The sequence below is a fragment of the Manis javanica genome, chromosome 4 (assembly GCF_040802235.1).
Source record: "Manis javanica isolate MJ-LG chromosome 4, MJ_LKY, whole genome shotgun sequence".
NCBI classification, from domain to species: domain Eukaryota; kingdom Metazoa; phylum Chordata; class Mammalia; order Pholidota; family Manidae; genus Manis; species Manis javanica.
The window spans coordinates 166,054,267-166,082,109 of NC_133159.1; the positions used below are offsets into that span (position 1 = coordinate 166,054,267).

At 39.3% G+C, this 27,843-nt stretch overlaps 1 protein-coding gene across 1 annotated transcript in view; it reads right to left on the bottom strand.

Annotated features, from left to right (window-relative positions):
• The window catches only part of LOC140849254 (serine/threonine-protein kinase TAO1-like), a 171,158-nt gene extending 155,865 nt beyond the window's left edge, over positions 1–15,293 (bottom strand). The window contains 1 exon segment of the mRNA XM_073236243.1: positions 15,221–15,293. The gene's annotated coding sequence lies outside the window, so the exon portion shown is untranslated.
• Positions 15,294–27,843: the final 12,550 nt, after the last annotated feature.

Genomic DNA, 27,843 nt, shown 5'->3' on the forward strand with positions numbered 1-27,843 from the left:
ACAACAGCATGTGATGAGCTTACAATAGCACTATTATTCTTTGGGTATTCAAAAAATATTCATCAAGAATAATGAGAGTGACACCGAATAGGAAACAGACAAAAAGAAAAAAGTTAAGTGGACTTCCTGTGATTTGGAGGAACTACAGCTGTTTCTCATCCCTAACTTCCCCAAGGGAAGCATGCTTTGAATATCAATGATAAAATATTTTGTTGGCTGAAGGTTGAAAACAGTATTTTTAATTAAAATTAAACCAATTTGAACCAACCCCAAAACACCAACCAGCATTTGTGCCTGATTCATAAAATCGTAGGGCCTTCAATTGTAAATCGAAAGTATTCTGGGCTAAGCTTTATAGGTATTAACCCAGTAATGGAGGATTGGGCAGAACAAAATGAGACTTACACTTTTGAGAAAGTTACTGAAAAGCAAGGGTCATTTATAAGGGTATTCTGATCTTTACATGAATTCCTTTGTTTGGGAGACATGTTTAGGTTTGATACCTTTGAATATTCTAAAGAAGTCTCTGAACTACAATCTACAAGGTCTTCAAAAAGATTTTCATGTGTTACATTATATAGAAGATCTATTTTAAAAGAAGTTACTTTTTAATTCAGACCACAATGATAACATTTTCAAAAATCTGTAAATATTTAGTTGAGAATCAAATGATAAAATGCTAAAACAACCAATGAACAATCTACAAGGTCTTTAAAAAGATCTTGTTTTAGACTACATAGATCTATTTTAAAAGAAGCCACTTTTTAATTCAGACCACAATGATAACATTCTCAAAAATCTGTAAATATTTAGTTGAGAACCAAATGATAAAATGCTAAAACAACCAAGTGAAATATGTAGCTAACAATAATAAGACTCTTAACTTTTTTTTTGTTAAGGTTATCATTGATATACACTCTTATGAAGGTTTCACAAGAAAAACAATGTGGTTATTACATTCACCCTTATTACTGAGTACCCCACCACCACACCCCATTAGAGTCACTGTCCATCAGTGTAGTAAGATGCCACAGAGTTCCTACTTGTCTTCTCTGAGTTACACTGTCTTCCCAGTCATGACACCCCATAATCCCCTTCTCCCTCTCTCCCCACCTGCCCTTCCCCACCCCTTCCCTTTGGTAACCACTAGTTCCTTCTTGGAGTCTGTGAGCCTGCTGCTATTTTGTTCCTTCAGTTTTGCTTCATTGCTATACTCCACAAATGAGGGAAATCATCTGGTATTTGTCTTTCCCTGCCTGACTTACTTCACTGGGCATAATACCCTCTAGCTCCATCCACGTTGTTGCAAATGGTAGGATTTGTTTCTTTCTTATGGCTGAATAGTATTCCATTGTGTACATGTACCACCTCTTCTTTATCCATTCATCTACTGATGGACACTTAGGTTGCTTTCATATCTTGGTTATTGTAAATAGTGCTGCGATAAACATAGGGGTGCATATGTCTTTGACTCTTTATTTTTTAATCCATCATTATTCTTATACAGACAGAAAGACTAGGAAAAAATATATATAGTGAACTCCCTTTTGAGGATAAAGCTGAATTTCACCTAGAACATACGCTTGACACCATTTAAATTCCTAAAATCTTTAATACTTACTTCCAACTTTGTATGAAGCACTGTCAAAAGACTGTACTATTTTAGGCATCTTGAACACAGTAGGTCCAAAACCAAGACTCTCATTTGCTTCTGCCCTTTCCTCCTGCCAACCTCCCAAACACCCATTCTTCTTAATTAATTGCAGTGATCTCTAAAATGGCTATGCACAAGAAAACCCACTGTAAGGGGGGGTTAAAATATTAAAACTTTATACTGGAAAACATGCTCAAACATATTTAACTTTGAAGCTATTTAACTGGTAAGGGTCTGTGACTTTTTTGAAAAGTTGAGTCACTAATCTAGTCTCCTCTTTAGACCACTTAGAATCTAACTGCTTAGATTCTCTCTCCGGGTCTCTTCCACTTCTGTTTTCATTTCCATTTCCCCTGCCACTGCAGTGGTCCACGACGCTCCATGTCTCGCCTGGATTTCTGTGGTAGTTTTCTGTCTTGTCTCATTACTTGCAGTATGTTTTTCCAACTCATCCTTTGCTCCGCCACTAGAAATACCTTCACTAGCCAGTCATATCACTCATACCTACTAGCATCTTAACACAGTTTTCAGGGCTTTCTATACTCTTATTCCAACCTAGGAAGTAGTCAGGAAAAAGCATAAACTTCAGGCCTTGGATCGATTTTTGCTTCTGCCCCTTATAAGCTTTGTAACTTTGGGGGGAATCACTTAGGTTTTCTCAGCTTTTATTTCCATCTTTGAGGGGTGGTATTAACAGCTCACAAAGCTGTCATGTAAATCAAATGAGATTATACATGAGAAGGAACTTAGCACAAAGCCAGGCACACACTAACTGATCATCAATTGACCCTTTCTCGCTCTAGGTTCATCCACTACTACTGCCTTCTGCCTCGCTTCCACTACTCCTGCTCCCATAATCCTGGCACATTACACACCCCTCTCTGGGACATTTGCTTTTCTCAAATAAGACAGGGACTCTCAGGCCCCTGTGGCTCTGATGATATTATACTGTCTGCCTCATATGCCCTTTATTGCCTTCTCCGAGTGAAATTCTACCCATGCATCAAAGCCTGGCTCAAATGTCAACAACTCCCAGGAAGTCTTCCCTTTCTTCCATGGATCAGAATTAACCACTTTTCCTTTGTGTTCTCCCTTTACACTGCTTGCAGCTTTACTTTAGTGTTTATTTCTTTGTGCCATAATATTATTATTTAAATATAAAATTACATTTATATACATGTTGCCTGCATCAATTACAAGCTTCTCAAAGGCAGAAATCATACTTTTCTTTTTATTCTAACCAATTAACACCTTTTACTGGAAGGGATTTAAAAAATGTTGGCTAATTGAATAAATATATATATATATATATGAAAAACATATTCAAAAGGAGTTAACTTTTTTTTTTTTTTTTTTTAGAGGGCATCTCTCATATTTATTGATCAAATGGTTGTTAACAACAATAAAATTCAGTATAGGGGGGTCAATGCTCAATGTACAATCATTAATCCATCTCAAGCCTAATTCTCGTCAGTCTCCAATCTTCTGAAGCATAACGAACAAGTTCTTACATGGTGAACGAATTCTTACATAGTGAATAAATTCTTACATGGTGAACAGTACAAGGGCATTCATCACAGAAACTTTCGGTTTTGATCACGCATTATGACCTATAAACAATCAGGTCAAATATGAATATTCGTTTGATTTTTGTACTGGATTTATATGTTGATCCCACATTTCTCCTATTATTATTATTATTTTTATTTTTAATAAAATGCTGAAGTGGTAGGTAGATGCAAGATAAAGGTAGAAAACATAGTTTAGTGCTGTAAGAGGGCAAATGTAGATGATCAGATGATCAGGTGTGTGCCTATGGACTAAGTATTAATACAGGCTAGACAAGGGCAGCAAGACATCCACGGATGCAGAAGATTTCTCTCAAAGCAGGGGGGGTGAGGTTCTGAGCCTCACCTCTGTTGATCCCCAAATTCTCACCTGATGGCCCCCCTGCGACTGTGCCTCTCTTAGGTTGTTCCTCCCTTGAGGAATCTTACCCGTCTCTGGCTAACCAGTCATCTTCCGGGGCCATACAGGGAAATGTAAAGTTGGTAAGTGAGAGAGAAGCCATATTGTTTGCAAAGGTTAGCTTTTTACTTCTTTGCAGATTTATGCCCTGTGGCTTCTATGCCCAGCACTTGTCTCGAGGTATCTTTACCACCTGGAGGAATTATGATACTCGGTAAATTCGATATGAGGCACGAATTCTATTTAAGGGTTGCAATTAGGAAGGAAGAAGAAAAGCTATAGATGTAGCATATGAAGGAAACATGGGAGGATTGATTATTTCTTTGACATATCTTCTTGTATAGTACCTTAAGTATGTATAGGTTTTAAACTACTAACTAATTTGCACACACATATTAACATAATAGGAATACGGTGACATAAACAAAGCAAATCTATAATTACCATCCATCTCCAGTGAAGCCAAGAAAACCATTTAGGCATCCTAGGCATTTGTGAAAATTTATCTATGATATGATGGATATTGTCCAACTGTACTTGAACCATCAGACAAATTAAAGCAGCCCATTTCTGGGATCTGTTCACATCCCATATGTTCTTTTAACAGTAGATAGTCTATAGTCATGAGATTTTGGAGTGCTACAACTTGCACCCCTCCCAACTCCTGGTTGAGTTCCAACAGTACAGATTCAGTCAAATTCATTGTCTCACTGTATGCACATGCCAGCCTAGACACCTCCCTCCTCATTCCTATGGCAAGTCCAGGAGACGGTGGGCTGGATGCAGCCACAACCGTAGCATCGTCTGGATCCCTGTGGAGGCTTTTTGATGATCATCCCCCGGCACAAGTCCTCCAGAGAGTGCTGATGCCAGAAGCTCCTCCTCATATCGTATCTTAGTTCATTTTCTGGGTATCCAAGCTAGGCCTTGATCTTCTGCATAGAAACAAGCAGACCCTTTGCCCACACTTTGACATGCCCTCTATACCACTGTGCAGAACTCATTGGAGGTCAACACACAGGGATTGCCTTTTTTTTTTTTTTTTTAATTAAGAGAAAGGAATATTATCAGAAAAGAGTACCTCCATAGCTGATCATCTGACACCCTTTAAGTGATCAACATTAAGGATATTTAAAGCATGCGTTGATCTTTGATTTACCAATAGTTTTATCCTGTCGAGGAGTAATCCCCCTTTTCTTTCTTTCTTTCTTTTTTTTTTTTTTTAATTTTTAATCAACACTTACATGAAGAATACTATGTTTACTATGCTCTCCCCTATATCAGGTCCCCCCTAACAACCACATTACGGTTACTGTCCATCAGCTTAGCAAAATGTTGTAGAGTCACTACTTGTCCTCTCTGTGTTGTGCAGCCCACCCTCCCCTTTCTCCCTCCCCCCCATGCATGCTAATCTTAATATCCCCCTTCTTCTTCCCCCCTATCCCTCCCTGCCCACCCATCCTCCCCAGTTCCTTTCCCTTTGGTACCTGTTAGTCCATTTTTGGGTTCTGTAATTCTGCTGCTGTTTTGTTCCTTCAGTTTTTCCTTTGTTCCTATACTCCTCAGATGAGTGAAATCATTTGGTATTTCTCTTTCTCCGCTTGGCTTATTTCACTGAGCATAATACTCTCCAGCTCCATCCATGTTGCTGCAAATGGTTGGATTTTTCCACTTCTTATGGCTGAGTAGTATTCCATTGTGTATATGTACCACATCTTCTTTATCCATTCATCTACCGATGGACATTTAGGTTGCTTCCAATTCTTGGCTATTGTAAATAGTGCTGCGATAAACATAGGGGTGCATCTGTCTTTCTCAAACTTGATTGCTGCATTCTTAGGGTAAATTCCTAGGAGTGGAATTCCTGGGTCAAATGGTAGGTCTGTTTTGAGCATTTTGATGAACCTCCATACTGCTTTCCACAATGGTTGAACTAATTTACATTCCCACCAGCAGTGTAGGAGGGTTCCCCCAAAAGGAGTTAACTTTTATCAGAACAAAATACCAAGCACTTGTTCTGACTTTTCAAGTAGGTTTTAGAAAACTTCTCCCTGAAAAACACACCATTTTTTAATCTTTATAATACATTTATTAAAAATAATGAAGGCATGACCTAAAATGGTACATCTTCTGAAACTTCACACTCAGTGTATATAGCAAGGTATTACTTTCAAACTACCAAACTGATTTTAAAAATTGGTATCAACTGTTATCCACTGATGGGCTACCAGTGAGTGAATACTAATAGTGGGGTGATGATTCAAAGAGGAATAATCATGGTACACACATTAAAATGAATATTAGGCATTATTTTAAAATTATGTTTTCAAATACTTCATCAGCTCACACTATATGAGTGAAATAATCAGGACATAAAGCTGATTCCAATTTTGCAAGTATATAATTTAGAGAAAAAAAGACTAAGGAAATATAGAAGATGTTAAAATGTGGTTATTTTGGAGTGGGGAGATTATAGGTGATTTTAATTTTTTGTCCCTTGTATTATCTGAATGTGCTACATACACAATTATATAGTTAGCAAAGTAATTTCTGAAAGATTAAATATAAAGAAATTCTCATTAAACTTTAGTCAGATTTGCGAATAAGTAAAATTAAGTTTTATTAGCCCAGTAAAAGACTCTGATATTTAATATTAATTGCAACATATTCATGCAGACATCATTAAAAACCAAGTGTTAATGCTGTAGTTTAGCAAGTATTGATAAAAGTTGCCCTTAATTTAAACAGAAAGCAGAGTAAGTACCCATTTGACTAGTTATTTGGTAGGCAGAGAAGTCCTAGCTCCGGAGGGGGAAAGACTCAGCTGACATCCAGCCTGGCTGCTGCTTGGCTGTGTGACTTGCTCTCTCTGAGCCACAGCTACCCTATCCACAGACCAGGAAAATCCTCATTTTCTCTCGTTACTTGCAGAACTGATGCAGACATGGTTTATGGAATCTCGACCACAACGTCTAGGACGTGGCAGGACCTGGGTCTCGGGTCTCATGGACCTGGAGGCTGTCCCCTCAGTTGGAAGACGGACAAGGATGAGTGCAGGGGTTCATTCTGCCTAAAAGGGAACACGGGAGGTCTGCCTAAGCTTGTTGGGTAGTAAAGGCTGATTGTAAAACTGACTCCGAGTCACCACAGGTATCGCCGACTGCACCAGCCACAGCCGTGAATGTGGCACGCAGTGGTAGACCCCTCTGGAGAGCGGGATGACGGGCCATTAAAGGAAGCTGATGGGGGGTGAGAAGTTGGGAAGAACAAAACTGATGGGAGAGAGGGAGGAGAGAACAAGTTTCAAAGGGTAGTGCCACCAACAGGGCAGAGAAAAAATGAAGCCAAGGGAGAGACCAGAAATAACCAGACTGTCAAACAGGGATGAGTAAGGGGAGAGGCAAAGAGGCTCTTCCTTGCCTGTGACTTCCTCTCGAAATTTTCTCCGCCTCTTGTACTTATTCCCGTATGTCTCCCTCTTTTCAATTCCCACCACTTCATTTCTAAAACTACATTTTCATTCGCAAGAGTCACTCCCACGTGCTGTCTGACAAGTGGTATTCCTCCCACCAGGAGTCAGGAAGTGAAAACCCAGGGAAACACCAACCCAGAGTGGCTCCCCCAACCCCCAAGGCCCTCCAGCATCCAGGATGAGATCTAGAGCTGATCCTGGTTCCAGACAGGAGGGGTCCAGTGCAGAGGGAGCAGCTGCTCACCTCTCCACTTTCTCTTCCTGGCCATTGATGTCCTCATTTGCACTCTCTTCAATTACAAAGGATGCACTTGTCTTCAATTACAGGCGACCCACGCAAATGTCCCATGATTAGAATTTACCACCTGATAATTGGATGGTCACCTTCCCTTTCTGGCAAATTTATAAAATGTTATTTTAAAACGTCAGTATTGGACATGTTTAAAAGAAAGTTCACACAAAAACAAGGCCATGAGAATATGTGGTCAAAAGCCATGGTGCCCTCAGGGTGGGAATGCATTTATTTCCATAGTGCACCAGTTTGTCTCCCAGTCTGTCAGTTTAACGTGCCAAGAAAATGCTCAAGTAAAATGTTTCATTCTGGTTTTCTTCAAGAAAGCTGTATACTTTAAAATAAATAAATAAATAAAGGTTATACTGAATCAAGAGTATCAATGACAGTTAAATGTTACCCATGTGGGTGCTCAGGGAGGGTGACTTCAAAGACACAGTGATGCAGTTTGATAAAAGTGTAACAACCCATGAAAAGTTCATCTTTCGGGAAATCTCTACTTGAAAAATAAGATGACACTAATATTGTCCCTGGAAATGCATTCATTCTCTAGTAAAAGCGTGTCATCCACACCTCATCAAAGAGATGCTAATGTCTACAATTGCCAAAAGCTGGGCTGCCTGAAGTGAAAGCTGCAATGTTCTCGCAAACGACTTTGTTCAGTAAATAAGTACAATGTTAAGAGACATTTTCTTGTAAGATACACCAAGAAATAAAAAGGGAGTACCCTACCAAATGAAAACAAATGCACCCCAAAACACAATATGAAACAAGTGGTGGGGGACCTCCCTGGAGAAGCTGATTTGCTCATTGCACCTTTGGACCCACCCTGCTTCTCAGGGAGGGGGTCCTGACGAACCACAGGACATGGGAACAGGCTGACTGATGCTTTGCATTTCTTCCACTTTGCTTGCGGTTCTCAGGAACTTGGACAAAGCCAAGAAAGAAACAAGAGCTGCCAGGCTCTGAATAACTCTTTAGAAGTGGCGCCTCTAAAAAAGAATCACCGGGTTTGAGGTGAATGGGATTGAGAGGACAGAAAGAAAAGGACAGAAGCGCTGTCAGAGAACTTCAGAGCCACAGACAGAAACAGCTCTGCCTTCCTCAGAGGGAAGCTTTACTTTTTGCTGAGCTGTCCCCAGGCACTGCCCCACGGGGCCTCCCCGCGTGGCAGAACCCGGCGCTGGTATAAGAGCTGATTTTAGTCTCTGAGGTAACGTGGAAGGACATTACGTTCTCAGGCGTGGCTCACTGTAGGGATTAGCACATATGGCCTAAGAAAGATATGCTGGATATGTGGTAAATCATTCTCAGGAGCCCATCATGAAGCCCACTTTGTTTTAACAGCACATATTTTAGCTAAAGTACTACAAAACAATCACTAATTAGAAAAAAAAAAAAAGAAAATCCCACTAAGGAGATCACATTTTCACCGACTTCCCATTTTCTCCTAAGAGTTTTTCCTTTTTCCTCAATAAAGCCAACCAACAAGAGGCAGTTTACATAATCATTAAGAGCATGAACTCTGCAGTCACATTTCCTCGGTTTTGAGCCAGAAATATGAAATTGGGTAATTTGTTCAACCTGCATAAGCCTCAATATCCCCCTCTGTAAAATGGGCATGATACCACCACTGACCTCATAGCACCCTGAATAGAGCTGGCACACAGTAAGTGCTCAGAGAAGGTCAGTATTTGTTAATGGTTATAAAAAGAAAAAAAGTTACTACTGCAAAGTCATGACATCCTTGTGCCTAGACTGAAAAAATAAGGCATATGATTAATGTGTTTAATTATCTGTATGTCTGCCTCTCAGAGTTAAGAATGTATTTCTTGAAGGCTTATTCATTTTTGTCTCAAATGTCTCAGTTTCTGGCATATAAGAGCTCAGTAAATGTTTCAGTACAGAAGTGAAAGGAAAGGAACAAAACTTTGCAGACCAAATAATGTGAGCAATTGTTAATATTGTCATATAAATAAATTCAGATTTAATGAGCTTTTACTGAGTGCCTACTTTATGCTAGGCCCCACATGAAGACTTCACATTATCTTAATAGATTTCTACAGACAAGACACATCTGTGCAACTGTAAAAATAAGAGACTGGCTACTGAGCTGGACTGAGACTCAGACTATAACCAGCTTACAACCAGAAAAGGGTTCGTTAATTAAATCTGAGTTAATTTTCAAGCTATACAAATAACATATTTATATGCTTCCAAAATGTAGAAGCAGAGGGTCCATGGACCACAACATGGGGGGATGCTATAGGACTACACTGTCTCCTCTAGATCTAGGGCAGGGTGATGGTACCCAGCTGGGATACAAAAAGCACCTTGGGGATAGTTCTACCACCCAAAGGGCCCACGTCAGAAAAAAGCCCTGTTTTAAAGGATCTCTTTAACCACAGAATAAAGAACTACATATTACATCCAAGACTCGGCAGCAACTCAATTTCCAAATGTTAGTTTTTTCATGAAATCATCATATATCCCAGGAAAAAGTCATACTGATCTCAGCTCTTTTACTTTTTACTTTTTTGGGAAGAATGTTAAGCCAGTGTAAAATGAGTAAGTGGATTTCAGTCTTCTGAAAGGGCTTTTGGGTATGGTTGAGAAAGCTAACTTTGAAAACTTAGCAACACAGGATACATTATGAGTAAGTTCCTTACTTTTTTTTTTAGTAATGATGCTAATTCACCAGATCCTTCTGAAAGAGTCCTTTTATTAATTTCAATGAAGTCAAGTTGAGAACAAGTTGTAATATGAAACACACTTTATGCAACTATGTTGAAATTCTCTGCCAGAGTTACATATTCCCATGTAAGAACTTTATGGTAAAACAATTTCAAAACAATATCAAGCATCAGGTTGGGTTCATTTTGGTTTTAGGTTGCCACAGGAAAACTCTTTCTATACAAATCATTGAAATCCTAAGGCAAAATGATAGTGCTTTTAGTAGGAAAAAAAATCATGTTCCCTACAGTTTATAATAAAAGAGCTGAAACTGAGCCCCAACTGAAATTATACTGTTAGGCAACTCCAAAAACTAAACATAAAAACATGCTAAAATGCAACACAGAAGGAAAACCATTCTCATATGCACAGTTTTAGATGCTTAGCCATTCCTGACCCCAGCCCAGATGAGATCGACTGATCCTTCACAGGGTTTCCTCCCATCAGCCAACAAACTCACGCGCTTCTCGGCCACACGGTTCCTCAGGAAAACGCGAGCAATACATTTAAAGGCCAGAAGAAATCCCGTGGGTGGGTTTGGTCTGCTTTTCAAAACCAATGAACTTCTCATTAAATAACCTTTAATAACAAGAGAGAAGTTTACAAGACATACACCCAACTTAACTACAAGGCAGGCTATGTTGCATATCTCACCGTATTTTTTTTTTTAAAAAGAGAAGCTTTCTGAATGGCACAATCCATTTTGCCAGGTAATGTCAGAAAATTAATGAGTCCTACTTGGAAGTACTACCAGGCTCATTTTTAGAATGATTTTCAGGAAGTATGATGTTTCGATCACAAAAGCCCAAGCATCTAAAACCTCCATGACACTTTATTAATTCTTTATAAAAAAATCTTTCATAAAATTCTTTATAAAATAAAGTCTTGCAACCACAGGAGAATTCTGAGAATCCAGCTTTTCCAGAAAGCTTAAGAGAAATACTTGCGTTTCACCATTCTCAAAATCATTTGAGTTTGAAACAAAATAAACATATTATTCTATTTAATATCGTTGCACAAGCAAATTCAAAAGAATGAAATGTGTTCAAAGTTACTAGAAAAAATGTAGCAATACAGGCTGCCAACTTGTTCAATGTCAAGCTCTAGGCAGTGTAGCCACACTAGCAGTAAATGACTGACTCAGAGTGAGTCACGCTTAAGCCATTTTTGCTTTTAAAGTACTGCCAGGCACTGTGTTAATATTCAACCCAGAGTAAATTTAGCCCAACAAGAAAACAAGTGTTTCCATGGTTGCTTCTTCACAGTGTTTATGGTATATATGCAGCCATTAGGCACAGAAATCCAGTCAGATAAATTAAGTAGAAATGCTCATCTTTCATTTCTATCAAGGCTTTCAGACACTGGGAATGTTAAATGCAACCCAGGCTATTCTTCCATCTCCTTTCGTCTACCCACCCCTCCAGACCTCAAAAGGCAAATATGTAGAGTATACTATTAGTTTTGAAGTTTGTACCATTAAAGTGCCTTTGGCAGATTGCTGTTTGCAGATTTTATTTGGCCCTATGTTAAGGGTCACAACCACTTATATTTCTCTGTGCAGCTACAGGGCTGAAATGCTTAAAAAGTATCTAGCAAGAACAGTAGAAAATGTGGACTGCAGATACCAAATGAAGTCATTATACAGTATCATGCATAGTGAATGGTCAGAGTCTGCTAATGTGGTAATGTGAACACTCAGAAAGTGTTAAAAAAATACTGGTTGGGAGAGATGAATGGCTAGCATCTGATTGATCTGAAAATATCTCAATTTCTTTCAAAATATGCTATTTCTGTTCCAATGCACATGGAGCTCTTAGACTTGGATAGCGCACTGAATGAGAAACAGTTGCTAGGATTCTTTCCTAGTGAATCCACCTACCTGTTTGCAATATAGAATCTCAGCACTAACTATATAGAACCTACACTATGGTCAAATAAGGGGGTTTGGCATTTTGCTCAGGAAAAAATCTTAAAGCTAGCTATCTCAGCTCTGGGTTTTAAAGTAGGATGTATGCCCCTTAGTATATAAACTCTCAGAATTGCTATTCAAAATTAGCTTTGATCTAAAAATGAAAAATAATTCGATTTCACTAATAATATATACTGGCATTAAGCAGGACATGCATAAATATGAATACAGCAAATATCAGAGGCCTATGCTCTTTCTCAGGGGGCAGAACAGTCTAAAATGTGTGGAGACCACTGTTGTACCAAATAAAGTCTCCTGGAGTTTAAGAGCCTTTTCTTCTCTTCGTGTTCTATCCTAGTACAATGTTTTTTACATTTAAATGGTCATTGGCACAAACGAAGTATAGTGGAAAAGTCTAGATCAGCAAGCAACTGGAGAAGACAGAGAAATGGTAATCTGAGTGAGGCAGGTCTGGAAAACAGCCACACGAAGGAGCTCACTGCAGCTCAGTGCAGCTGTAATGATACACTGGGAACACAAAGTCACACAGACCAGCCTCATCCAAGAGCCCATCTCTGAACAAAAACACTGACCTGTTCTCTTAACAAGACACCTCTACCTCTAGGACTCCGTGAACATTAAAATAATGGTTTAAAAGCTCTTTTCAATGAACTGGAAAAGCCTCACACAAGTGTAGTTAGATAACAGACATCTTTAAAAACACATGGCTCTTGGAGAACAACTGTGAAAGGGGTTCCCTGGTGGTGCAAAAGATGGAGACTCCTAAAATAGTCTCTGACTTGCTTGCATGGAATCTTTCAGTCCTATGGGAAGCTCTAACACAGGGCTTGGCCTAGAGCAGGTGCTTAATGAATCTCTGAGGAATAAACGGATAGAATACAAAACTCTTTACTCATAAAACACCTTATTTGAAGCCCACACATTCTAAAGCTCTGTGTTTGTTATGTGTATGTTTACTGCACTGGTAATTTTCCGACTCTGAAAGCCTAAGGGACTATATACACACTTCATCAGAATGTTTTGCTTTCTGACTCCTTCGATCACTGACTTCACTAACTCTACTTACAGTTCAGACAACCTATTACTTACCTGAAAGTTCAACATTATAGGATTATAAACAGTAGTTAAATCTCCACATAGGCAAAGACAGGGAGGGATGAATAGTTGAAGCATGAGATTTTAGGGTAGTAAAACTATTCTATATATTATATGGTGAATACACAACATTACACATTTGTCAAAAACTTATAGGCCGTTTGATCTAGTAATTCCACTTCTGGGTATAAAAATTAAAACTAGGGACTCAAACGGGTATTTGTATACCAGTTTCATTAGCATCACTACCGCCATGAGGTGGAAACAACCCAAGTGTCTATTGACAGATAAATCGATAAACAAAATGTGGTATGCGGACACACACACACACACACACACACACACACACACACACACACACACACACACACTGGAATATCATTAAGTCTTTAAAAAGGAATGAAATTCTGATATGTGCTATAACACAAATGAACTTTGAAGACATTACGCTAAGTGACATAAGCCAGACACAAAAGGATGATTTTGGACCTGGTCGGCTCCCTCCCTCCCCGGGCGGCCCCTCCGGCGGAGCGCGCCTACTCCAGGCCCCCGGCCGGGCCACGCGCAGACCGCCGAGCAACTCGCACTGCCGCCCCCTGGTCCGGTTTCCCCGTGCCCTCAGGCGGAGGCAGGGGTCCCGCCGCGCCCCGCAGCCACGTACCTTCCAGCCCGCAGAGCGATCGCTGTCGTCTTCACCCCTGAAGTGGGGCCCGTTCTGGAACCTCCAGCGCAGATCCGCGGAAGCGGGAGCCGTTTCTCAGCCGAGGTCTCTGAAGTCCGGCCGGCCGGGCCAGCGGCTCCAAGTCCGGGCCGACCGCCGCCGTCCGTCCGTCGCGGGAGAGACGAGAAGGGGCGAGTGCGGCGCCGGGAGCCCAGTGGGTGCGAGGCGGCGATCCAAGGCTGGGGGGCGAGGTCGGGAGGAAGGCGCAGCACAGCACAGTTCTTCGCGGGCCCAGAACTTCGCGGGCCCAGAACTTCGCGGGCCCATCATCTGGTCTCCGCCGGCCCGCTGCGCAGACGTTACGGCGGGCCGAAGCACGGAAGGCGTGCGCCGGCTGGTGTCCCTGCGGCGCTCACGATGCTACTGACCGTTGAATAACGGCGGCGGCGGCGGCGGCGGCGACTGCAGCTACTACACCGCCCCCGGGGTTACGCACTCTGCGCCCAATGGCTGCCCGTCCACGACAGACGGCCCTCAGGGCCAATGAGCGCGAGGCGCCACGACGCAGGCCCGCCCCCGACCGATGGCAAAAGTTAGAAGATAGAAAATAGAAGAAAAAAATGAAATCACGGTGAAAGTAAATGAAATAAACACTAAATAAAAAGGACAGGAGTCAAAATCAGAAATAGAATTTAAAGAGAAGTGAAGTGACACCACTTAAATACAAAGGATTGAAGAGATAAGTATGAAAAATTACATGGCAATAAATTTGACACCCTAGAAGAAATGGATAAGTTCCTAGAATCATACCATGTTAAAAACCTGTTCTGGAGGAAATAGAAATCTGACCAGACTAACAACTAGTAACCAATTGAATCAGTAATCAAAAACTCCACACAATCAAAAGTCCAAGATGTTTTCATTGGAGAATTCCACCCAAACATTGAAATAAGAGTTAATACCTATCCTTCTCAAACTATTCCCAAAAACTGAAGAGGAAGGAACGCTTACAAAATCATTTCTATGAGGACAAAATCACACTGTTACCAAAACAAGATTAGGACACTACCAAAAATAAAAAATAAAAAAAAGACAACTACCCACCAATATTCCTGTAAAGCATAGTTGTAAAAATCCTCAACAAAATATTAGCAAACTGCATTCAAAAATACATTAAAGGATCATTCACCAAACCAAATGGGATTTATTCTAGGGATGCACGAATGGCTCACTACCAGCAAATTAATACATGTAAACACCGTATTAACCAAAGGAAGGATCAAAACTATACAAACATCTCAATACATGCTGAAAGAGGATCTGACAAAATTCGTATCCACTCATGATAAAACATTTCATCAAAGTTGGTATAGAAAGAACCTATATCAACATAAAAAAGGCCTTATCTGACTTACCCACTGCTAATATCATAGTCCATGGGGAAAAGCTGACAGCATTTTGTCTCAAATCAGGAACAACTGAAGGATGTCCAGTATCACCACTTTTATTCACCACAGTACTGGAAAGTCCTAGCCACAGAAAATGACAAGAAAAAGAAATAAAAAGCATCCAGATTGTTAAGAAGTAAAATTGTCAGCCTTTGCAGATTGACATGATACTCTATTTAAAAAAAACTCTAAAACTCCAAAAAAATTAACAGAATTAATAAATAAGCTCAGTAACATTGCAAGATGTAAAGTCATTATACAGAAAAATGTTGCATTTCTATGTACAAAAAGATAAACTACCCTACCCAAAACAGAAATTAACAAACCAATCCCATTTACAAATGTATCCAAAAGAATGAAGTTCTTAGACACAAATCTAAAGAAGGAAAACGAAAAAAAAAAAAAAGGATGATTTTGTATAATTCCACATTTATGAGGTACCTCAGTCAGATACATAGAGACTGAAAGTAGAACAGTGGTTTCCAGAGTCAAGGGGTAGGAGAGCAGTTATTGTTAATGGATATTGAGCTTCAGTACAAGATAAGGAACAAGTGCTAGAGACAAACAGTGGTGACGGCTGCACAACAATGTGAATATACTTAATGCCACTGAACTGTATGCCAAAAAATAGCTGAAATGGTAAATTTCATGTTATATTTATACTTACCACAAAAGAGCCCCACAGAGCAAGACAGCACAAAGAATGAACTCTAATATAAATGATGGATTCTAGTTAATAGTACAGTATTAATATTATTGGTTTAACAACTGTAACAATGTACCACTAAAATGTAAGATGCTAAAAATGGGAATGGGTAGGGGGAAACTTATCAGAAATCTCTGTACTATCTGCTCAATTGTTCTCTAAACCTAAAATTCTTCTAAACTATAGTCTACTCATTAAAAAGAAAAACCTAAGCAAAGGAGGTTGCTCTGTAAAGAAGCAGACATTTTTCTTTCATGTAATGCTGTGTACTCACTTCTCAGTGACCCATTTCCTTATCTGGGACCCTGGGACCCCCATCAGAACCCTGAGCCCCACCACTCAGCCTGGCTCCAGCCTCTTTTCCTGCTGATTCTGACCTTGTTCCTTAATGTTCATGTATGTCCTAATGTGAGGGACCCAGATGCAGGTTCTCTTGCTCCCATGGGCCCTGGATGCTCTTACTATGCCCCAGTCTGTCTGCCTTGCTGTGACCTATGACTTGTCTTGAACTCATTATTTGTGTATTTTCTGGCTGGAAGTGACTGACCTGCTACTGACTGTTGGTACTCTAAACTTCGATACAGTTCCCTAATTCTCTCCACCAACCTTCTGTTTATTTTGCTGTAAGGCCCAGACCAGCCCGGTAGTAATTAACTATGAACAGTGCTTGTGGGAATGATATTGATACAAAATGGTTGGGTTCAAGAACATTTCTTAACACTGAAAATAGGAGAGTTCTTTATTCAATGTAAAGTGCCTCTTTATAAAGCTCTTAGGGGTACAACTATACTCTACCTTCTCATTTCCTGCCTTAATTCTATGTTCACAGGGTATCCTACACGTAAAGGGAGAACTGCAAACTTGAATGCCTACCAGGAAAAGCAGTGAAAGTGTACCAGATAGAAGACAAAGGGAATGGTCAGAATGGTGTCTGACCGAGAAGTACAGCTCTGATCTAAACCATTTAAAAACAACAAATCCCAACACTGTGTGAGCCAAACAAAACTCACATTTCAGGCTAATGTGTGATTTGCAACATTAGAAAAAGAGAGAGAGAAGGTGGGAAAGCACGAGCACCTTAGGTAGACTCTGATATTCATGACACAAAATCTGGGCTAAATCACTCCATAAAAATGCTTATTTATTAAAATACCAGAGAGAAGCTCAGGCCTGTGAAGGAGATGGGCATTCAAATCACGTTTCAGGACACCTAACCCTTGCCAAGTGAGAATGTGATTAATAACATGACTTGCTTCATGTGTAATGTTGAGATGTTGGTAACCTACGAAGGCTGAAAGGACCTTCTTCTACGGCCTGATTCATTTTGCTTCCGGTGTCCTCAAAGGGAAAACTAGGTAGGGAGCAGAGAATAAAATCTTAAAATGAAAAAAAAAAGCCCCACAAATGTTCAAGATTCTTTTTTCGTAAAGAGGCATACTCTTTTAACACCAAATATTTAAGCTCTTTTCTTTCCCATTCTCATCATATAAAAGGGAATTGAACTATGACCGGTTGTTATCATTTACTGCTAAATGTAACTTTTAGATCAGAAAGTATTATTATGCATTGATCCTAAGATTATTTTTTAACAGATTAGAGAATGTCCTTCACAGTAAGCCTATGCCATGAGATACATGGAACAAAGCTTCTGCTTGCCTACCCTGAGCATTTGAATTAGCAGATGAATTAGAAAAAAGGCACATGTTCCTCCAGGCACACCAGGTACATACTTTGTGGATTAGAGCACAGGCCAGCACGTAGTCATTCCATGCCTCCTCGGCCAGGTGCTCGGGTGTAGTGCATAAGAAACTGTACAGCTGTATAGAGCAGAGACATCCTATCCCACAGTTCTGCTATCTTAATAAAGGGATTACTTAGATTCTGTGAGTCAGTACTTTCTAGCCCACCATCTCTTTATCTGACCAACCATCCCAAATTTATAACCCATGTAAAAATAATTCATGCCCTGGCAATGACTTTCAGTGATTTGATAATGAACCACTTTCTTGGATCCTCCCTCCCCTCAAACTTCAGCCTGGCTAACAACATGGTTACCTTCTCTGCATTTCTCACCTTGCTGTCTGTGGAGAGGTGACAAAATAGCCTGGTTATGAACTAGGTGTCCCTTCACAGTGGCCTGGCTCTCATGGCCTCAGCTCTGTGTGTGGCACCCCGTTAGCTCAACCAAGTCCCTGAACTTCTTCATTCTCCAAGAAGAGCAACTTTTAAGAGATTCTTCCCACCTAACTCACCCAGCTCTGCAGTGTAGACCCAGAAAGGCTCTATCAAGGGCTAGTGGGCAACCAGTCATAAATCTAATTGGTATCTTCAAGAGTTAGCATCTCTGGCAAGGGAAAAGTCAGTAGTAAATGGGGTGGCTTTGAGCACTATCAATGTTTCCTATATATGGGTACATATAACAGATACTGACAATGTAAAGTAAAATATTTAACACAAAGGCAGTGACCATTATAAAATGTTTAGAAAGCAAAAGCCCTCTCTGCTACAAAATTACATATATAGATTCTGCACATATAAGATAATCAATCCATAAACAGTCACAGAGCACTATGGACGTCTAAGTAATCATGGAGGGAAACAATGCAAAGATGCATAATGGAATGATGATATTTTCTTTTCTTTCCCCACGCTTTACACGTCTTGAGAAGCCTTGCAGAGTCTAGCCTTTCTCTAGACTCCCCTCCTCTTTGCTGTTTTTCTTTAATTGAAGTGCTGTTGATAAACAATCTTATGCTGGTTTCAAATGTATAACACAGTAGTTCAACAGCTAAACATATGATTAAATCCTCACCCCCTCTAGTACAGTTACTATCTGTCAATGAAGAAAGGTGTTACAGAATCATTGACTATATACTTCACGCTGTACTACTGTCCTCATGACTAACTTATACTGTGATTGTGAATAATTGTGCCCCTTTATCTCCCTCACCCTCCTCGCCCACCTGTCCCAACTCCTCCCCCTTAGTAACCACTAGTTATTTCTCAGTGTCTATGAGTCTACTGGAATGAGTACATTTCCCACACCAAAACTCTGGATACATGGCCAGTGGGATAGAACATCAGAAACTAAAACTCTCCTAAAAGTTAAGGAATACAAAGTCAATGAAAATATCAGATTATCCTAAATTGCAAAGAGATGATAATATAAGGGAGATAAGTGGAAATATTCTGAAGGATAATGAACAATATGACACAGAGTAAGAGCACTTTATCTGGGACATGTAGGTGGCAAAGACCAAAATGTTCAATAACACCTGAGTTGGCCATTATGTAGGAAATGGTCTCACTCATACATTGTTGGTAGGAATTTCAATTAATATAATCTTTATGAAAGGCAGTTTGCCCTTCATAGTATAATTTAAAATTTCACATATGTTTTGACTCAGCAATTTCACCAGCATTTACCTTACAGATATAGACTACTTAGGTGGAATTTTGTAGACGTAAGAATAGTTATTGCAGCAATGTCGGTACCAAACAATTATCCCCAACATCAGGAGACTGGTTAAAAATTATGAGTTACTATATGGCCATTAAAAAGAATGAAGAAGCCCTATATGCACTGACATTGCAGAATACCCAAAATATATTAAGTGAAACAAGCAAATTAGAACAGTATGCCTAATATGCTACCATCCTCTCTCTCTCTCTCTCACACACACACACACAGAGTGATATTTCTACCAGAATACATAAGAAATTGGCAACAACTGCCTCCATGGAGGCAAAGACCCTACTTTTCACTACATAGTCATTTTACTTTGTGAATTTTATCAAAAAGATAAAAACTATAAAGAGGGGCAGGGAATACATATATACAAGAAGTGCTATAGAGAGGAAGGGGCTATCTTGAGCAGGATTGGTTAACAAAGATCTCCCACAGAAGGCACTCTGAATGAAATCTGCCTGGGAGAGACAGTATGGAAGGCTGGGGAGGTGTCCTGGAGGCCAACCGGGTGAGGAAGAAAGGAACAAGCCATTTTTGTCTACAAAGAGTAAGTGGATCAGAAAGGGACTAATGTTATGCCGATACTGAACGCTACTCCCTTTTCCACGTTCTTATATGGCACTTGTCTATTAGTAGGTCATATGCATGAATCTAGAATGCAATCCATTCACTTACTGAATATCTATTATGAGCCAGGAACTATGCTAGATGTTGAGGACAGAAAACGGTGAGACTCAGTCCTTGTCCACAACAGGTTCTCTATCTGAGGAAAATGCAAAGCTAGGAGAGAAGAGGAATTCCATAGAGAAAAACCTGAGCAGCATATAGCCCAGGGCAATTATCTCTCTGTTCTGCATGGTGCAGGGATAATGAAGGTGCTGATAAAAACAACAGCTAACACTTATATAACATTTAATATGTGCCAAGTCACTATTCTAAGTCACTTTCATATATTAATTCATTTAATCTTCACAACAACCCTATGAAGTAGGTATACTATTACTACGCCACCTTAAATGGAGTATGTAATGTACTGCAAGGTTTTTAAGAGCATACCATTGCTACACAGCTATTAAGGGGCTGAACCCAAATTTGAACTCAAAAAGTGTGGCTCTAGAACTAAGCAGTGAACTACTACTAGGGACCCTGAGAGAACAAGTGCCAATCTCGGAATAACAATGCTACCTTACACTTATTTGTATAGGACTTTGCAGTTTATAAGATACTTTCACGTGCTATTTTCAATTTAGAAAAGCCCCATGATATGTTCTCTTTGAAATGAACACACATTCCAGCTATTGAAATGGATAAAATTATAAAAACTACTATAAACTCTCAAAATGCCCATCACTAAAAATAACTGTAGTAGAAAAGTTCCTCAAGGAGTTCTACAGAAATTCATCATCTGGTAACATTCAAGTTAAGACAGTATTAGTTGAGCATCACTGCTTTCAAAGGAAAGGCACTGATAAACTAGACAATGGATTCAGGTTCTTTAAATGCCACTTAAACAGTGAAATACTGCCTTTGACTTACTAAAATAAAAACCATAATTCTTACATTCTATTACTCAATATATAGTTATTTGAGCACTTTGGCAACTGGTATAGGTTTAGATATTGTACTATTCAATTAGCATTAAGTGAAATGCACTTTAATCAATACCTCTCAAAATAGTTTAAATTGTTTAATTAGGACTAACTACACCAGAACATCTGAAAGACAAATTTACCTGTCAAATTTAGGAAAGGAATTTCCCCAGTTTCTTTTTACCAGCTTAGTTCTTAAATAGATCCAGACATACTTGTAGAAAGTACCAGCTGACATTACTCCATGGGGGTTTCCTTACTATAATTAATTTTGGATTTCCTTGTCAAGAGGGAGACATAATCTTTGCTTCTATTTTTTAATCAATACATGACTGAGCAGAGTACTACCCAGTGAAAATGAAATGGGTACTGCCCTTATAGAGTGAAATAAATATTCTCTACTCAGTTTTCCAACCAAAGAGCACAAATACTGCTGAAGGAAAACAAAGCCTTGGCACCGCTGGAGGGAAAAAAATTTGCCAGCTGTCTTCCCAGCATAATGCTTTCTACAGTCATGTACAGGATTATCTCATGCTCTTTAATATCTGCCACTTTAAACGACTCTCTTTAATTAAATAATTATCTTCTTGGGACAACACAACTCAATCCTAAACTGAGTAGGATTCTACCTCCCCACTTACTCAAATTCTACCTGATCTTCAAAGTCTTGTTCAAAACTCATTTTCTCTATGAAGCCATCACCCCCTGATTTCCAAGATCTCTCCCTTCTCAGGTGTTAATTATGTGAATCACACATCCTGATTCATTTGCTCCCTATCTTTTTCTAATTCAATAGCACTCTGCTTGTATTTCTCTCACGGCACTTATCTTTCTTGGAACTGCAGTGATTTTAAATGTTTCTCTTGTCCACTAAGAGGACTAAGTCATACCCATCTGGGTATTATCTTTGATTAAAGCCCAGTGCTTGACACATTAACAATAAATATTTGTTGTCTTGAATAAATGTTGTCCATCCTATAAGAATACAAAAGAAAAAAAAAGCCACGTTTCTTTTTTCTGTATTCCTAGATACCTAGCCCAGTGCCAGGCATCAATAAGCCACTTGAAGATATTCAACGAATACTATATAAGTAAACCAGTTGTAGTTTAGTTTTACTTAAATCTGAATAAACATGACCCTGATCAAACAAATGACTCAAAAAATTGAGGTCATTTCAAATACCTCTTGCTTTTGTGGGTTAGTAACACACACACACACACACACACACACACACACACACACACACACACACACACACACACACACAGAAAGCCAGTACTGTTTCAGTAGTTAAAAACTGGTATTTGAGTATTCAAAATGAACAAACAAATAAGAGCTGGTTGGTAGCTGAAAACCTGGCCACAATACTTGCTATCACCTCTCAGCGAGAGGCAGTCTATTCTCCCACCCTTTGAAGTTGGACTGCCTTGTGATTGCTTTGACCAATAGTCTGACAAAAGTTACACTGTCCAGTTTCCTAGCCGAGGTCTCAGGAGATCTGCCTCCACTCTTGAGGCTCTTATCTCCCTCCTGCCATAATGGGAACAAATCTGAACTATTCTGCTCGGGAATGAGACCACCTGGGGTGCGGACAAGCTGTCCCAACTGAGGGTGTCCTAGATGGAGAGGCTGCAAGCCGATCAGGGAGCCTAACTGGCCCAGCAGAAGGACCACCCAGCTAAATTCAGTCCCAACGGCCAATCCATGGGAGCACAAGCCCAATAACAGTTATTTTGAGTCACTAAGTTTTGGTGTGGTTTGTTACACAACAAAAGCTAAGTCATCACCATTTAATTTAAAACTGAACACTTACATGGTGCCACGATGCTAATTTCTATTCCACGGAAGTTTTAGACAGCCAATGTAGATCATTCCTACATGTTTAATATTTATTTTTAAATAATATTAAAATCTAATTATGACTAAATAAAAACTCTAATTATGATTAAAGCAAAATTTCTAAATAGAGTATTTGCAATCTTTTTTGCTGATTTTTTTAAAACCTATTATTTAATAAATTAGTACACCTCATCACTGTCCCCTAATGCACCACGACATTTTTTTTCTTTACACCATGTGTATCTTGCTTACAAAATTGGATGGGGGAAGTCAGGTGTCACCTCTAGTCTTCATTGCTTTAAATACCTATAACTGGGAGGGGCAAAATAAGCAGTGAAACTCTAAATCAATACTACCAACAAGGAGTAGAAATGCAAAAAATTAAAAAACAAAAAGCTATTTCCATTTCCCCATCGCATTAGATTATGGAATTCAGTTAACAAATTTTGAGACATGAAAAAAATGAATAGCTTTCAGAATCAGACTGAGAGATTTGTGCATCCCTGGTAATAGGAAATTCAACTAAAATAGGAAAATTATGCGAAGAAGAAAAACTCTTTCTCCCTTTAATGTTTTTGACCCTTAAGCCCCTTTGCTCCTCCTTCCAGCCCCTGGCATCCCGTGCTGGCTCCTCCTTTTCTTCCTCTCCTTGACTCTCGGACTCTCCCCTTGCGTGGGTCATCTATCCCCATGACTCCAACCATCTTCTGGAAGCATGTGGAAAGCCTTTATCTCCCTCTCATTAGCCAGAGTTTTATACCAAAGCCTTTCTCATTTCCAACCATCTGGTAAAGATCTATGCCAAAATCCAGCACCCTAAATATAATATAATTTAATTAAAGTTATCCTCCCACGTCACTTAAAGACCAGATCCTCCATGAGACATCTTGCCTCTTTTAATGGCACCACCTCTTTCTTATCTACTCAAACTAGGAACTTGAGTGCCATCTTCAATTTCTTATTTGGCTATATCTATTGTTATTATTATTTTAAATAAGTTGACAAATCCTACAGTACCTCTTGTATTAATTCTCTCTTCCTATTTCCCAACATGATTCAGGATGTCATCAGTACTTGACTGGACCACTGTAACAAAACCTCTTCCCTTCTCAATTTATCCTATAAATACCATATCTGGATCTGTCTTGTTAAGGTTCAAGTCTAAACAGATGGTTCACCTAATGAAAAACTTAATGTACCCCATGACTTACTAATTAAACTATCCTATTCAAAGCAACAAAAAACTCTGTAACTCAGGCCCAACTTACCCTTCTAATCTTATCTCCCATGTACTTATGATGTGACTGGATCGCCTGCTGGTCCTTGGGTCCTACGCCTTTTCCTACTTCTGTTCATGGCTTACAGTACTTCCTTACCCGGTAATGGGGATCACAATACATATACAGTATTTACATTGCCTTAACATTTAACAATATATGATAAAGCATTTTCTAAACATTTTATTGTTTTGATAAATGATTTTCACAAATCTCTTGATTATTTTCAAATTTTCCTACTGAATATCACTGAGAAATATCTTTGTAGGTAAAGCATTCTCATTTTGGACTATTTTATTAAAACTGATTCCTAAAAGTACAATTACCAGGAAAGCATTCTTAAACATCTTGGTACACCTTCTGCACGTGATTTTCAGTTGACTATAGCTATCTTAAATCATCATTGTATTATCAAAGCTTAAGGTTGATCCTCATATACAGCTGGTGTATTCTATTAACTACCATGTTGGTATCTATAACCTATAATTCTAACATGCGTCTCCCAACCCTCTGTTCCTTTGGGGCTTCCTCTTCTCCTCCAACCATGACCTCCAATCTCCAGCCCATGCAATTACCAGAATTCAACTGCAGGCCAATGGCCATCAGAGCAAAAACAAAGAACAGTTCACAGGTTCTCAAAGCTTGGAATTCTGAAAACATAATAATATACTTTCTATTTTTAGAGGTGGGGTCACGGGGGAACTTGTTATTCAAGTCAAAGGTCAGTCAAGATGAGAAAGTTAGTATTTCAGTATGTCTGTGCCAGCATGTACCACCACCAAAAGCAGCACATGCATGCAGAATATTTTATTTTAAAGGGTGGTATTAATACATGTTCAAAATCACATGATAAATTGGATACTTCTGTATTGGCTTCCATTTTGTACACTATTTAAACAATTAACATATTTCAAAGCTACCATAAACTTTGCTTCAAATTCCTCTTCTTGCCAAACAATCTTACCTGCTAATCTTCCTAATCTGCAGTTAAATTAGGAAGACTTTAAACCACTTTCCACATTAAAACTTCTTTAAAGGTCCCACATTCTAGATGTGTACTTACTCTACCTTGGGAAAGACTTCTTGAAATCAGTGATATCTGTGATAAGGCAGAAAGATGAACTTGCCTTAACCAAGTAAAGAGAGAGGGAGTAAACAGAATATTCCACAACGAGACCAGCTAGTGTAAAACCTGCAGGTGAAAGCGAACATAATACTCTCTGGGAATTGCAAATGTGTGGATCAAAGAGCTAGAAAGGAGAGTAGTGAGAAAGTAAAAGAAGAAACCTGGTGCCAGGAGGGCCTTAATTCCAGGAGGAACAGGGGGCCATGTGGCAGACGACCATGACCAGATTAATACCTTAGAATGGTCAATCACTGCGGCAGAAACTGGCAGGCAGCAAGTCAGGGGCAGGGAACAGGGAGGAGGCTGAAATGGAGCAGCCTCAGCAGTGGGAGCACATGGAAACTAAGAGGGGATTGGCAGAGGTTTTTTAGGATGGGCCCAGATAGCACATCTTGTTCAGTGGCTGAAAATTCCTATTCATCACTTTGTAGGAATAATTTTTTGCTTTGGATAAATTTAAGATAAAAATCACTGTGGTCTGAAGCAGAAAGAAAATATTACCTAAATAAGCTGGTACTATATTTTCTTGACTCCACGATGCCATCAAATCTAAGAAGCATTGTCAACCTAATACACTGTGTATGGGGGGGATATCTGATGCTACCACCTAACAGGAGAGACGGGGGTCACGAAGGCCGATGGTCGGGAGAAAGAATTCAAAGTTCTTGGGTATAACATGTATGCTTCCTGCTTTACGCAACTGAAATGAAGTCAAAGAATAGTGCCCCCCTTGCTAAGGAGGAAGGAAGTACTTTCCAGTGGTAAGCACCCAATGGTCAAACTGGGAAAGGAGAGTAGTCAGTAAGTCTGGGAACACCTCTAGCCAACCGGCAGTCACACTTCATCCTGAGAGCAAGGCTGCTGCCCAGGTCTGCAAAAGGAGCCTTGGTGAAAAGGGATGCACCTCCTTATCCGACCTATTACCTCACTCCCAGGACTACTGGGTGTCGAAACAGCTGCCATGGAATATTTTTCCCAGGGGAAAAAAAGTTCCATGAACTAAGTTTTAATCCCATTTTGTAGTCTTTCATTCATCCCCCAAATACATGTGAAGCACTGGTCCCATGCTGTTCTAGGCACCACAGACAGACAGTATCTATCAAGGCAGACAAGGGCCTGCTCTCACTGAACTGACTGACTTTCTAACCAGTTGCAAGTTGCAAAATGAAGACTAAGGAATCCCACAGTAAAGGAAATTGACTCATTTATCTAACTCTGAAACCTTTACTATTTTATCTAAAAAAATTAACTACCTTTATTTTACTCCATTAAAACTCCACTCAGCACCTTTTATTTATGCCTCCTCCCCCCAGGCCAACCCCCACTCTCATTTCTTCTTCAAATTTTGCATGTCAAGTTCTAGGACCCTGCAATCTCAAGAGACCAGTATCCTTTTTCTCTCATTCCCAACACATTAATTACCTGCCTCTGTTCCTTGTGCCTAGCACAATGCTCTGCTTATAGGAGGTGTGTGTTCACTAACAATATATAATTTGAAATACATTATCAGGTGATTAAAAGAAAAGGTAACTAAATAGGTAGGTGCAAACAGCAGAGCTGATTCTCCCCAGTTAAATATAATGCACATCTGTAAGAGAATCCCTAATATATTAAAGGCCATACAGCATATAGTGACAGCTGCAGCTCCATTGTATCTGCTCATTATAAGTACATTTCACTAGACACAGGATGGCTCATTATGAGAATAGTGTGGTTCTTGACTCTGCTTCCCTATCAAGAAAAGTTTGCCAAAACCAATATTGTGTTGAAAAGTGATTCGTTCCTATCAACATAAATTTTTTCACACTCTTTTCAATGACAGAACATCCTTAACTACTTGACAGTCTAGCAATACTTTCTACTTCCTTCATTAAAATCTTGTGATCCTTTAGCAAAATGACTATAACACTCTGAGCTTGCTTCCTTCCACTTGAGAATTTATGCCAACCATTAGTAACTCTAAAAATACAACTATTACTTGGCTGAGCTAGAATCTGAATTGATACTTTCTCATTCCAAACTCCAAGCTCTTTCCATGGGTTGGACAGTCTCTACCCCCTGAATACTGTTATCAATATATCTAAATAATTAAATAAGTAAACATAAGAAGTTATCTAGAAAACAATTTCATGACTAATATATACTTTTTAACACATACAAGGCAAATAACTCTGAAGGAAAGTACTTGAATACAACAAATACACAAATATGATTATTAAGGCTATCATTTATGCTTATAGGTGGATACCTTTATTTTAGACTTAGTAAGAGATGCACTCACTTCCATCTATATAAGATAAAGTAGAAGCTAACTAGGTACCATGAACACAGGAACTTGCCTATTCTGTTCACTGTTGTATTCCCAGCACAGTCAATAAACACTTGCTGAATGAATGAACGTTAAGTATAAGATGGAATATAAAAATGAAGCTCTCAGATACAGAATAATAAAGTTAGTTTATACTCAATTCCAGGAGATAAAATACAATCTAATTCATCAAATAATTACTGAGTAACTTACATATGCCCACAACTATGCTATGTACACACAGATCTTCACTTTTAGGTAATAAGCTGCAAGGG